This window comes from Convolutriloba macropyga, chromosome 3 (genome assembly GCF_964194025.1).
Source record: "Convolutriloba macropyga chromosome 3, txConMacr16.3, whole genome shotgun sequence".
Taxonomy (NCBI): Eukaryota; Metazoa; Xenacoelomorpha; order Acoela; family Convolutidae; genus Convolutriloba; species Convolutriloba macropyga.
Window position 1 is genome coordinate 61,599,483 of NC_134470.1, and position 13,977 is coordinate 61,613,459.

The window sequence follows — 13,977 nt, forward strand, 5'->3', positions numbered from 1 at the left end:
CCTCAATCTTTGATAGTCTCGGCTTGTTGTCTCTCTTACAATTAAGATTAAAAGGATTCTGCAGCAGATTGGGAATTTTGGAAAAAAATGGGATGAATTGATACCACTGGAACTACAGAAAGCCCTCCAGAAAGTTCCTTACAGCCACTTTGCCATGCCAGAAATTTGCATTCCCAGAACTGTTCACAATTTGATTAGAAACTCAGCCAGCCAACTTCACAATTTTGTGGATGCCTCAATGGCAGCAATGGCAACCGTTTCTTACCTCCGTACCACAAATAGCCAAATTGGTCATCAACAAGCCTCTTTTCTCATTAGAGAGTGCAAAGTCGCTCCCATTAAACAAATAAGCGTGCCAAAAATCGAACTAAAAGCCGCTGTTTTAGGAGTGCGCCTTCTACAACTGATCCAAAGAGAAATGACACTGATATTCGACCAAATTTTTCTCTGGTCCGACAGCCAAGTAGTCTTGAACTGGATAGCCTCAAATAAGAAACAAAACGATTTTGTTTTAAACAGATTGCAAGAAATTCAAGAAATTTCTTCACCCCAGCAATGGCATCACATTTCAACTTATCTCAATCCCGTCGACCACGAAACTCGCGGTCCTGAGACAAACAAAATTCAGCAGAAATGGTTAGATCCACCCAAATTTCTTTGCGAAAACGGGTCGGCCTGGAATGAGATAAACAAACCACGCGCAACACTTTTGCGGCAGTCACGAGAAGTCCCAAGACAATTAAAGCTATAGTCGATCCGAGTAAATTCTCAACATGGAAGAAACTTCTTCTGACAGTTGCAACAGCGTTCAAACTAATTAATCGCGCAAAGAAAATGCGAACGAAATATCATCAATACACAACTGAAGACATTCAATTATCAAGAAATTATCTCTTGAAATTATCTCAGGACAGTTTTTTCCAATTGGCCATTAATTCGTTACAACGTGGAATCAAACTAGATTCTAAGTGCAAAATACGATTCCTAAGTCCGTTGTTGGATGAGAACGGATTACTCAGATCTTGTGGTCGATTGCAGTATGCACCAACACAACTGGATTTAGAAAAACGTCCAATAATTTTGCACGCCAAGGACAAAATTGTTCGTTTGTACTTGGAACATGCCCATCAAATATGTATTCACCAGACCACAGAACCACAAAAGCATTCATTCAAAAACGTTACCATTTGATTGGCCTTCGGAAAGCGTTAGGAAGCGTACGAATTAATTGTTTCTTATGTCGACGCTTTGACACGAAAAACACTCAACCAATTATGGCACCATTACCCAGTTTTCGCTTTCCAACAGCAGAAACCCAGTTCCCCTTTGCTAATTCTGGTGTAGATTTCTTTGGACCCTTCTACATCGAAGATTCCAAAGGCATTATAGAAAAATATTATGGTCTGATATTTACTTGCGTGGTGACACTTGCAGTTCACTTAGAAACGTGTCCAGACCTAAATACAGATACGTTTCTCAATGCCTTCAGAAGATTTTGCAGTCGTCGATGCCAGCCCCAACTTCTCTGCAGCGACAACGGGAAAACGTTCGTAAGCTCCTCTGAGGAACTTAAGAGAACTGTTGAAGCATTGAACATTGATAGGATCTACAAAGCTTTAGCAGTAGCCAATAGAACGTGGAAATTCAACCCCCATATGGCCCCCATTTTGGCGGTGTCTGGGAGCGTCTGATCCAGAGCGCTAAAATAACGCTCCTTCTCGTCTTAGGATCCAGAAAACTCGCAATTAACACTTTCCTAACAATCATGGTAGAAACAGAATCAATCCTCAACTCCATACCACTAACTAACGTTGCTGAGCAGCCCGACAACGAGGAACCCTTGACTCCAAACCACTTTCTCATCCAGCGTCCCTTCAATAGATTGCCACCAGGACGATTAGGAGACCAGCAACCTGCAATCTTGAAGACATGGAAGAACACGCAGAAGCTAATGAACCACATATGGCGACGCTTGGTGAAAGAGTATCTGCCAACCCTTAGCCGACGGTCAAAATGGTCAAACAGCAATGATCGCCCTCTCAAAGTGGACGACATCGTTTGGGTGTTGAAAGGCCAAACACCAAGAGGAATCTGGCCACTGGGAAGATTCATGGAAACAACGACGAGATGGAGATACAATAGTCGTAAAGGTAAAAACGGCTTACGGCACGTACGTTCGACCCGTTTCCAGTCTCGCACGTGTTTTTTCTCTGTAGTTTTTTTTATTTTCTTTGCTCCGGTTTTAGGCAACGTGAGTTACCCCCTTCCCACAAATTGATGCACTGATGATATTGACAACATTTCAGCCTACAGTTTCAGAGCCAATTTCAAAGAAGATGACAAAAGACTTCAATCAATTGATGCCTCTGAAAACCCTTGATGCCCCCTTTGTGCCCTTGCAGCATGTCGCCAATGTTATCGCAACTTTCAAGAAGATTCAAATAAACCGCCAAAATTGCAACAAAAACTTTGACTCTTTTGTCCAACAACGTGAAACTTAGACGTGCTCTTTTAACAAATGATTAGACTAGAGATATGTTTTAAAACACCACTGTATGACATGAGTGGAAACTATTAGGCTGAGATTGTTTGTTGTAGTCGTCAAAAAGGTTTTGATAATTTCTCTATCTAATTTGTGCTGTTGAAAGTGTATAATTGATAATTAATTTCTAGAAAACTAGCTTCCAGTTAAATTTACAGGCGGTTTACCGAGTTTCGTTTAATTCGAAAGCTGAAGGCGCCATAACACGCTGACTTACCGAGACAGTTTTGTTACCAAATCAATATATTCACAAGGAATGCCTCAGCTTTTGGCTAGCCAGCAAATATATTAGTTGCCGTATTTAATGCTGAGAATGTTTATTGGCAAAGGCTAATCAGCTCTGAGGATGAAAGCATAATAATGAAAGCACACAAAAAACTGTTATGCATAATTTAGAAAACTCATCTTAAAGGCAGTCAGGTTGATCGAATAACAGAAAAATTAACTAATAAAAATTGGTTGGCTTGTAATGCATAAATCTAAAAGCAAAGTAGTCATGGCAAACGGACTGTCTGAAAAAACGTTTCTTGTACAAGGTACAAGCGAATGCTGATCACAATCTTTTTTCATTAGAGTGAGAGCCAAATACTTTTTTAAGGTGCTCAAATTTAAGGAAAAAAAGGTTTTAAGGTGTTTTTTGGGCTCCGTGACACTGAATCTTCTGTACCATTAAAAAAAACTTCAAAAGTTGCTACATTGTCATCAAAATCATGCAATACTATGCTCAGTTTATCCATTTTCTGGGAAAGTACCAACAAAATGAGTCATTCTTGTTCAATATTGGTTGGAAACATTTTCAGTTTTCAAAATTGCTTCAAATAAACGGATGAGAAATAGTTCTCTTCATTCATTTAAACACAAAAGAAAAAGTAAACAGGCAAATAAAAAATGTTGCTTCCATTCGTAATGTCTGCTCATCTTTAAACACAATACAGTCTGCAATGCGACAAAAAGAAATTGAAGTGTCAAACTTGATTTTGAAATGGTTGAAGCATTTCATTATATTGAAGGACCGGAAAGCAAAACTGATGTGTGTATTAAACTTCCTAGTATTGAAAAACCAATAATTGACACTATTGGAACCCAAGAAACTGGTTTCTTTTCAGCTGCCATTTCTCACGATTTCTCAATCAGTTGCAGTTTGGAATCACTGTTTCTTAAAAAATAGTGTCAGAACAAAAGGTTGATGAAATACTTCGAAGGAATGCCAGCAGGGCAATTTACAACACTCAAAAGTCGCACAGAATTAATGTAATTTTTTGCTAATATGTATTGATATTTAATTTGAAAGAAAAAATGAGAGAACTTATATGATTTGGGGGAAAGTAATTTTTCCTTTGAAATTGCTGTTACTTGTAGAACAAAATTCCTGAAGCGAAGAGGCTAACCTGGCTACTGCCAGAACATGAAAATCTCAAATCCTTACAATAATTTGTCCTCAACTAGCTCAATTAAATTGAAAACAAAGAAATGAAAACAAAATCATTCTAAATGGAAATGGCAAACCTGGTATATTGTAGGAAGTTTAATTAATCACTTTAGCAGTTAACAACCCACATTTTGCCACTTTAATTGCAATAAAAATGAATTAATATAAAAAAATGAATTAAAAGAACGCTGCTTCTCGTCTTAGGATCCAGAAGACTCGCTTTTAACACTTTCCTAACAATCACGGTAGAAACAGAATCAATCCTCAACTCCATGCCACTGACTAACGTTGCTGAGCAGCCCGACAACGAGGAACCCTTGACTCCAAACCACTTTCTCATCCAGCGTCCCTTCAATGGCTTGCCACCAGGACAATTAGGAGACCAGCAACCTGCAATCTTGAAGACATGGAAGAACACGCAGAAGCTAATGAACCACATATGGCGACGCTTGGTGAAAGAGTATCTGCCAACTCTTAGCCGACGGTCAAAATGGTCAAACAGCAACGATCGACCGCTCAGAGTGGACGACATCGTTTGGGTGTTGAAAGGCCAAACACCAAGAGGAATCTGGCCACTGGGAAGATTCATGGAAACAACGACGAGATGGAGATACAATAGTCGTAAAGGTAAAAACGGCTTACGGCACGTACGTTCGACCCGTTTCCGGTCTCGCACGTGTTTTTTCTGTAGTTTTTTTTATTTTCTTTGCTCCGGTTTTAGGCAACGTGAGTTACCCCCTTCCCACAAATTGATGCACTGATGATATTGACAGCATTTCAGCCTACAGTTTCAGAGCCGATTTCCAAGAAGATGACAAAAGACTTCAATCAATTGATGCCTCTGAAAACCCTTGATGCCCCCTTTGTGCCCTTGCAGCATGTTGCCAATGTTATTGCAACTTTCAAGAAGATTCAAATAAACCGCCAAAATTGCAACAAAAACTTTGACTCTTTTGTCCAACAACGTGAAACTTAGACGTGCTCTTTTAACAAATGATTAGACTAGAGATATGTTAAAACACCACTGTATGACATGAGTGGAAACTATTAGGCTGAGATTGTTTGTTGTAGACGTCAAAAAGGTTTTGATAATTTCTCTATCTAATTTGTTTTGTTGAAAGTGTATAATTGATAATTAATTTCTAGAAAACTAGCTTCCAGTTAAATTTACAGGCGGTTTACCGAGTTTCGTTTAATTCGAAAGCTGAAGGCGCCATAACACGCTGACTTACCGAGACACTTTTGTTACCAAATCAATACATTCACAAGAAATGCCTCAGCTTTTGGCTAGCCAGCAAATATATTAGTTGCCGTATTTAATGCTGAAAATGTTTATTGGCAAATGCTAATCAGCTCTAAGGATGAAAGCATAATAATGAAAGCACACAAAAAACTGTTATGCATAATTTAGAAAACTCAACTTTAAAGGCAGTCAGGTTGATCGAATAACAGAAAAATTAACTAATAAAAATTGGTTGGCTTGTATTGCATAAATCTAAAAGCAAAGTAGTCATGGCAAACGGACTGTCTGAAAAAACGTTTCTTGTACAAGGTACAAGCGAATGCTGATCACAATCTTTTTTCATTTGAGTGAGAGCCAAACACTTTTTTAAGGTGCGCAAATTTAAAGAAAAAAAGGTTTTAAGGTGTTTTTTGGGCTCCGTGACACTGAATCTTCTGTACCATTAAAAAAAACTTCAAAACTTGCTACATTGTCATCAAAATCATGCAATACTATGCTCAGTTTATCCATTTTCTGGCAAAATACCAACAAAATGAGTCATTCTTGTTCAATATTGGTTGGAAACATTTTCAGTTTTCAAAATTGCTTCAAATAAACGGATGAGAAATAGTTCTCTTCATTCATTTAAACAGAAAAGAAAAAGTAAACAGGCAAACAAAAAATGTTGCTTCCATTCGTAATGTCTGCTCATCTTTAAACACAATACAGTCTGCAATGCGAAAAAAAGAAATTGAAGTGCCAAACTTGATTTTGAAATGGTTGAAGCGTTTCATTATATTGAAGGACCGGAAAGCAAAACTGATGTGTGTATTAAACTTCCTAGTATTGAAAAACCAATAATTGACACTATTGGAACCCAAGAAACTGGTTTCTTTTCAGCTGCCATTTCTCACGATTTCTCAATCAGTTGCAGTTTGGAATCACTGTTTCTTAAAAAATAGTGTCAGAACAAAAGGTTGAAGAAATACTTCGAAGGAATGTCAGTAGGGCAATTTACAACACTCAAAAGTCGCACAGAATTAATGTAATTTTTTGCTAATATGCATTGATATTTAATTTGAAAAAAAATGAGAGAACTTATATGATTTGGGGGAAAGTAATTTTTCCTTTGAATTTGCTGTTACTTGTAGAACAAAATTCCTGAAGCGAAGAGGCTAACCTGGCTACTGCCAGAACATGAAAATCTCAAATCCTTACAATAATTTGTCCTCAACTAGCTCAATTAAATTGAAAACAAAGAAATGAAAACAAAATCATTCTAAATGGAAATGGCAAACCTGGTATATTGTAGGAAGTTTAATTAATCACTTTAGCAGTTAACAACCCACATTTTGCCACTTTAATTGCAAAAAAATGAATTAATATTTATTTTTTTCAATTTTGAGGGAGAATGAAATTAAAAGTAGTTTTGTTACGTTTCACGAGAGGTAACTCAGTATAGCAGTATTGTATAGCTAACAACACACAATTATGATTAGGAATAGAAATGGAAGCATGATATCCTAATACTGGACACTCATAGTATTAAAAAATTAACAGTTCATTGACACTCATAATTTTAAAGAATTAATTGTTCAATGTATATAAAACATAAAAAAACTAGCCGGTTTATTGAAGAAAGATGAGTTGAAACGTTTATCAAAAGGACTAAGTGCTATCTTTTAAAACGGTTAAATGATAATCGCCGAAATCGTCATTTCGTTGGTTTAGAACATTTGCTTGTAAGTATAATTTAGGCAATAAAAATTCCGCACACATGCATTAAAATTGAGAACGCAAGCCATAAATCCAACACGCTAGAACTTTTGTATATAGGTCGGTAGATTTCGCAATTTACAATGTGCGCAATCTGTCGACAATTGTATCGACTATAATCCTGCAATCGGGGTATTAGTCATTTGATCATCCAATTAGTCGCCAATTTTGGCATTACCATTGTCGCTAGAATTCCTTGAATAAATTAGCCCGAAAAGATTTGGTCAGTGATAATCCTTTTGTCGCTGATCTCGGCGAATTTTACTAATATGCGAAAAACCAACGAAACGATAGTACCGCTTGCACCCATTACAGGGAAAACAGGAAACTTATTCTTAATAATTAAAAACAAAAAAAATCAATCAACTGATTCGAAAGTTGTCGTTTTGCGATTTTTACCACTAAAACTGTGATATCTGAATTGTGACAACTGCTGAAAAGATAGCCTAACAAAATGCTCAAGAAGTTAATTTTTATTATTATTTGATATCTTTTTTGTTTTGATATACCAAAACACAACACAAAGCCGAAAAAATAAATAAAGGTGTTAATTTTTGTTATTGCATTCTTCGTCTCAGAAATAGTTGAACAGTTAAAACAGGTATTCCGCCAAAATATCAGCCAATACGGTTACACTCAATTTTTGTTTCTTGCTGGAGTGCATCTTGAGGAAAAGCGGTAGAATTGAAGAAAAACTGGCTACCCAAAAATTGGAGTTTGAAATGTTTTTGAAAATCTGACTAAAATGCTATTTGGTGGGAAAATACTAAGCTTCGGGATAATTTGGCATGAGATCAGTATTCTATGAGTTGATATAAAAGCAATTATCTTAGCTATAATTTCATTATTTCAAAACCTTTAAAAAGCAAAAAATATAAAAGACTATTTTAGAAAATCAAACATTAAAAAACCTTCAGCTTTCATAATTTGAGGCCATTTTCAGCACAAAATTAAAATATTTTTTCGACAATTCTTCCAACCAGGAGCTCATCAACACGAGCTCATCAAAACAAAGTTATTCTTAATAATTACAAATAAAAAAAATATCAATCAACTGATTTAAAATTCGTCTTTTTGCAATTTTTACAACTAAAACGGAGATCTTTGAACTGTGACAACTGCTGAGCAGATAATCTATCAAAATGCAGAATAGGACATTTTTTTGTTATTTGATATCATTTTTTTATTTGAAAGAACAAAGCGGAAAATATCAACAAAGGTGTTATTTTTTGTTATTGCATTCTTCGTCTCAGAGAACAGTTGAAACAGGCATTTTTTACAGACAGAAACGGAAAATTGATCTTTCAAAAACAAATCTGTGAAACTGATTGAAAATTTTTTTAAAATAAAATAATTATGAAGAAAAATTTGGTCAAAATGAAAAAAATATATATTTAAAGTTTTTCAAGTTTTAAATTGCTCTGATATGACAGTCTTGATCAGTGATTTAATATGTTTAGGGAAGACATCCTACATTAGGGTCCTAGTTTCAAAACATTTTTAGTTTTTGTATTATCAGCAATATCAGCCAATACGGTGACACTCAATTTTTGTTTCCTGCTGGAGTGCATTTTGAGGAAAAACAGTAGAATTGTATAAAAACTGGCCACCTAAAAGTTGGAGTTTGATATATTTTTGAAAAACTGACAAATATGTTATTTGTTGGGAAAATACTAAACTGCGAGATAAGTTGACATGAGATGAGTGTTCTATGTTTTGATATAAAAGCAATCATCCCAGCTTTAAAATTAATGTTTCACGAACTTTAGCAAAAGAAAAAAAATAAAATTGTCTATTTTAGAAATTCTAACAGTCAAAAAGCGTTCTGCTTTCATCTTTTTAGAGAATTCTCAAATAACTATATAATTTTTCGAAAACTCTTCCAACCAGTCGCTCATCAACATGAGCTCTTTTGCGTTCTCTGTTGGCTCATTAAAAAATTACAAGTTAAAATGACAAAAAAATTATATGATCAACCCATACCTAACGTTCATAGAGCATCAGTACTGAATCAGGAAAAATTTAAAGACAGTTTGGTTTTCATTACTGATTCAGAGTGAATTCAGAATGAATTCTGATTTTCTCTGATTCATACAAAAATTCAGAAATTTTTAAACATCTCAACAGAGAATAAAAAGGAACGGCGCTCCGAAAAAAAATTTTTTGCAGCATCAGCAATGAAAATATTAATCAACTTGAGTGTTTTTCCACCTTTTTTACAATAAAAAGAATTTTTAATTTTTATTAAACTACTCTTAAAATTGAGCTAGAGTCAAATAAAACCAGAAATAAACATTTTTTTTACTTCGCTAGAAAACACATGGAATCAGTCCCTAAAAAAACTCGGCAACAAATAGCGACGGCCTCGGCAAAGACGGCAAAGTTAAGAAATAAAATTATATCTTTTGAAAACAAATAGATTAAAATATTGAGAAATATTAGATAGAAAGTGAATTTTGTATATACTCTTATGTTTTTTCATACCTCTATTTGAATAAATTGAGAATTTTCAATATTCAGAATATGTTGTACATATACAAAAGCAAACGAGAAAAACAGACGGAAAGTAGAAAACCAATTAATTTTGCGAGAAAACGGTGTGGAAGCCGTTAAAACCAAAATTTATTCCATAAAAAATAGATAGATCAATTGCGCCTCCTCTGATCGCCACTGAAGAATATGAAACATGATCTCTGAAAACCAAGACTAGGCAAAAAGTAGACAAAAAAAATCTCAATGTTATTAGATTCTCAAGAAGAGTGAATTTTTTTTTACATTTGCTTATTTCAAATAAGCTTTCAGATCAATCTTATAACAATATATTTATATAATATGAGAAAAAAATAAATCCAATAATATATTTTTTAACAAGAACTAGCACTGTGAATCACCAAACAAATTGGGCAGAATACGTTTATTTGAAAATTGAAAAAACAGTTGTGGTTATTTATAGAAATTGCATTTTTCTCTGTAATCAGACTGTGATACCCCTTGCTGTGGAGGTATGTAATCGAGCCACGAATGCGCTGTAGATAATCTGAATGGGATTCGAGGCGCGAATCCAAGGTAATACTAAATTGTTAGATTACCACTTTTATTTTTACTCTACACTAGTGCTACAAATGTAGTTCTATTGAGGCGACGTGGAATTCCTTCTCGAATCTAGATAGGATTATTCTGACCGCAAAACTGAGAAGATTAAGAACAACTGAATTATGAGAAACAATTTTAGCGATTGATTATTAACAAAAGTGGGAAGTGTGAACAACTAAAAACTTGACTTATTAGTCGGCGGTAAAATAAGCTTAAGTGAAATATGGTTAGAGATTACTTTTACTAAGGCAAGGACAAACTTAATATAATTTAGTACAAATCAACTGAATATGGTACAACCGTACCACATATCGTCGTCTTCAACAAATTTTTTACTGCACAAGTGTAAAATTTATGATAGTAATAACATATGTACTGGTTATTATAAATAGTATATAAATTTGAACAACAACAATCCAACAGATTAAATGCATGGGAGGTGAGGCGATTAAGCAAGTGAAAGTGAAAATTAAGGTAAATGCATTGCGTTTGCATTGAACAGTACGCGCGAATCGTAAAATATTGCGCAATTGAGGCGCGAATCCAATAATTTTTATGAAATTAAATGCTCTGTAATGAGTATCCAACTAAAATTAAACAACTGTAAACCAAACACGCTTACAAATAGATAACGACAATGAACAGAAAAGATCGCGCAATTTTGGCACAATTCCAGTATTAGATTAAATAAATGACAAGATATGAACAATATAAACTACAATTAAATGATTGCAAGAAATTATTCAGTCTGAAAGGGCAAAGTTTTTTGGAGAGTTTATATTTGATTTTCGGCGTCAAAGACGCTTATGCTAATCTTTCTTGCATAATCGTCATAATCATACTCTTCCGGGGACCAAGTACCAATCGGTGGAGGTGCGAGAGGACTGACTACTGGCAGCTCAAAAGACGTATCAGGTGCAGGTGGTTGAAGCGCCTCTTTTTGGATTACTGTCTCGATGACGGGATTGGTGGATTCGTGCCGCTTTGGCACAGGAGCAGAGTCGTCGCTAACCGAACATACCGAACTTTCGAAGCCGAAATAATCTGGGGCCTTTCTGTTTCGTTTCGATTTAGACGTGGAAGGCGAGGCGGTTGACGAGATGACTGATGACGCAGCAACTGATGAGGCATTAGAGGTGTTCAATGTAGTGGAAGACTGACGTGATCGATTTCTCCCCACTTGAGGTATTTTAGGCTTGCGTGAGGACAAGGCTTTTGAGATGTTGCTGTTTGCGGACGAGAATCCAGAAGCAGCATCAGACTGAGTAGGTCGGTGTCTGATCTTGATTTCCCAACCATATTTGTTCTTCATATCTTTTGTGTGCTGAGCGATCTTTTCCGCAGTTGTCTAATCGTAGGGGAGAGGGCGTCGTTGGGCATACTGCCAAAGGTCAGTGTTGCGCTCCGCACGAGTCCCGAATTTGGCATTGTCATTTTTCCTGACTCTAACTTCAGGGACTCCGGGTTCCTTGATTACAGTATTTGTGGGCGAAGTTCTCACAACAGTCCTACCTGGGGCCAACGTCTCCCAGAGTCCTCGGAGGTCCCTCTTTGACCGTTTTGAAACTTTTCGGGTTAAATTGACTTCTAAAGATTGCTCTGACCGCGATATCGGGTTATTAAATTTGGGATGCATAATGAATCGTGACATAGATTTATTTTTGTCCCAATTGTGCCTCCGTACTGCGTCCACTTGAGTTTTTTGCGTCGCCTCTTCTATTCCAAGAACCTTGTATATTGTTTATAGATGTGGACGTGATTTCATTTGAGGTCTGATGAATGGCGGTTCCAGATATCTTCAACTGGTTCTGTATACCCATCTCGATATTCATGGCCACTTGTAATGCCTTTTTAGCCGTTCTCGTTTCTTATAGCAGTTCTCTCTGAATCTCACCGCCTTGCATTTTCGCTATGAAAACATCCCGAATGATGAATTCTTCGTAACTTCCTAGATCGCAGTTTAAAGATAGTTCCCGGAGACAACCATAGAACTTTTCCACGGGTTCTCCTTTTAATTGTTTCCTAGTTATGAAGGTATAACAATCAAAAGTTATATTTCGTTGCTTTGTAAAAACCTGATCTAAACTCTCCCAAAGATCCTTTGTAGATACCCGATCTATCTTTATATTTGATTCTTGGGAATCAAATATCCGACGTCCTTCCATCCCGAGACTAAAATAGATCAGAGAAACAGCTTTGTTGTCGCAAAACTTCCAGGGCTTGTCGCCGCACAATAACCATGCGAGTTCTATTTTCTGACATCTATTCAGTCATGCATTCTTGAGTTGCTCGTTCCTAGTTTTTCGATATCTCTCACTCTCAGTCATACTATTTTGTACAATGTTTTCGTAGATGGGTTCGGGAGGAAAAGTGACTTTGTCCGGAGGATCTTCGCGAAGAGTATCGATCGAAATACCCTCTTTTGCCAGGATAGCCAGTTTCAACATTATCTGCCAACGATCTCATCTTAAAGGTGGCTCTAGAGTTGGTTTCTCCGAAAAGGGTTCAATTCCAAAGAGTGCTTGTTCTTTGACAGCTGACTGCGCCATGTGATACACCTTGCTGTGCAGGTATGTAATCGAGCCACGAATGCGCTGTAGATTATCTGAATTGGATTTGAGGCGCGAATCCAATGTATTACTAAATGGTTGGATTACCGCTTTTAGTTTTACTCTACACTAGTGCTACAAATGTAGTTCTAATGAGGCGACGAGGAATTTCATCTCGAATTTAGATAGGATTATTCTGACTGCAAAACTGAGAAGATTAAAAACAACTGAATTATGAGAAATAAGTTTAGCGAATGAATATTAACAAAACTGGGAAGTGTGAACAACTGAAAACTTGACTTATTAGTCGGCGGTAAAATAAGCTTAAGTGAAATATGGCTAGAGATTACTTTCACTAAGGCAAGGACAAATTTAATATAATTTAGTACAAATCAACTGAATATGGCTAGAGATGACTTTTACTAAGCAAAGGACAAATTTAATATAATTTAGTAAAATCAACTGAATATGGTACAACCGTACCACACAGTCTTAAAATAAGGTTTTAACAGCAATGTGAAATTTCAAGAATTTTTGGTAACGAATCAACTCTATGGGAACTGTGAACTGCAAATCTGCAAACAATTGGTTTGGAATACGTCTAATTGGAAAAAAACCTTTAATTGAAAAAAAAAGTCATATTATGATTTTTGTCTAGATTTCTCCTGATTTAAAATTTACTTTTGTCTTGATTTTGATCTGGAAAAGTGTAAAAGCAGAGTTTTTACCATGCAATACCAATTTTCCTATAAGCCAATTCAGTGATTCGCCGTTGCCGGTCCCCCGCTCAGAATGAAAAAAATAATAGGGTGTAAAACCACACCGAGCATAACAGAAAATCTCAAAAAGTCGGTTTTTAACTTGACTTAAGAAATGTTCCGACAACCTATTTTCAAGGACTTGAGAGCAAAAGCAATGGTAAAAACTAGCTTGTCTCAGGAATAGAGTTATGATGTTAACTTAATTCAGACAAAAATCAGAGTCTGATTCAGATACTAATTCATTAAAAAAATCAGTGTCTGATTCAGAGCCTGAATCACTGTCTCATTCAGAATAATTCAATGTCTGATTCAGATTCTAATTCAGAGCCTAAATCAGAGTCTAACTCAGAAACATACCCAACAGATTGCCGGAAAATAGCCGTTGATTCCCATTACCAAGATTGGGATTTACACAAGTGAAAAAAGCTAGTGAAAAAAGATATTTGTACAAAAAATATTAAAGTGGGAACTATTTTGGAGCCGAACCTACCATGTCATTTTGGAGCTGAACATACTCTTGTTTTGATCACACGGGAGCTAGCATCAATATCAATAATCCTTATAGATGCTATCTAAGAAAACAGTTCGAGTAACAGGCGTTTAAA